General features: G+C 37.7%; 1 protein-coding gene across 3 annotated transcripts in view; it reads left to right on the top strand.

Annotated features, from left to right (window-relative positions):
* GREB1L (growth regulation by estrogen in breast cancer 1 like) overlaps nucleotides 1-1,431 on the top strand; it is a 291,844-nt gene that overhangs the window by 262,660 nt on the left and 27,753 nt on the right. The gene's annotated exons all lie outside the window — the stretch shown is intronic.

Raw genomic sequence — 1,431 nt, 5'->3', positions numbered from 1 at the left:
CAGCTACTTGGGAGGTTGAGGCAAGAGAATCACTTGAGCCCAAAGAGTTTGAGGTTGCTGTGAGCTGTGACACCACAGCAGTCTACCGAGGTGACAAAGTGAGACTGTGTCTCAAAAATAAATTAATTAAATTAAATTAAATTAAGTGGTGGCTTGTACCTATAATCCTAGCACTCTGGGAGGCTGAAGCTTCACGAGTTTGAGACCAGCCTGAGCCAGAGTGATACCCCATCTCAAAAAATAGCTGGGCATTGTGGTGGGCACCTGTAGTCCCAGCTACTTGGCAAACTGAGGCAAGAGAATCACTTGAACCCAAGAGTTTGACATTGCTGTGAGCTATGGACACCACAGCATTCTACCAAGGTGGACAAAGTGAGACTTTGTCTCAAAATAATAGTAATAATAAAAAAAAATACAGTAAAATAAAATCTTTTGACATATTTATATTTCTAAGAATAGAAAGTCTCTCAAACTTGTAAGCAGTTATGTAGATCCCCTGATTTCCCCTTACTATGCACACATGTAATAAAAGATTGGGCAAGAATGGTTAAGATTCTTCCAGTTTTATGAATTATGGAAATTTTGTTTCAAGCAATTGTGGGTATGTTTATTTCTAAAAATTGGTTTTTCTTTATTGAGCCTTTCTAGAGATAAGCAAATATTAATTAAACTCTATTCTATTATCTCTTGGATTTTTTTAATTCCATTTTATGCTTAACAAAGGAAGTGCCAGTCTGTTTTAAAATAAAACTGTACACATTACTTAACACCTCACTTCTTAGTCATTGTTCCCTAAAGCACTATAATAGATTTCACTTTTTTTTGTGTGTGTGTGTGAGACAGAGTCTCAATATGTTGCCTTCAGTAGAGAGCCGTGGCGTCACAGCTCATAGCAACCTCAAACTCTTGGACTTAAGCCTCAGCCTCCAAAGTAGCTGGGACTATCGGTGTCCACCACAATGCCTAGCTATTTTTGGTTATAGTTGTCATTATTATTTGGAAGGCCCGGGCTGGATTCGAACCCACCAGCTCCGGTTTATGTGGCTGGTGCTCTAGCCCCTGAGCTACAGGCACTGAGACAAAAAATTTCATTTCTTATAAATTCCTCCTAGAAAGCTATAAACATCAGTTAGATGCTACACACTTAATAAAAAGTAGCAGAAGAGTGGAGCCTGTGGCTCAAAGGAGTAGGGCGCCAGCCCCACATACCGGAGGTGGCGGGTTCAAACCCAGCCCTGGCCAAAAACTGCAAAAAAAAAAAAAAGAAAAAAAAGTAGCAGAAAACATCTGTTTACTTAAGAGATGGTCTATTTTTTTTCTGTTCTAAAATAAAATCTATATGATGTTTTCACTTTTGAATATCTTTCAAGTTTTTTCATTGATGCATTTGTCTTCAAGATCAATATTCCATTTTTTTTCTTTTTTTTTTTT

This window comes from Otolemur garnettii, unplaced genomic scaffold, assembly GCF_000181295.1.
Source record: "Otolemur garnettii isolate 467f Iridium unplaced genomic scaffold, OtoGar3 scaffold00012, whole genome shotgun sequence".
Lineage (NCBI taxonomy): Eukaryota > Metazoa > Chordata > Mammalia > Primates > Galagidae > Otolemur > Otolemur garnettii.
The sequence above is the reverse complement of the archived record's forward strand: the minus strand, read 5'-3'. Positions and strand labels throughout refer to the sequence as shown.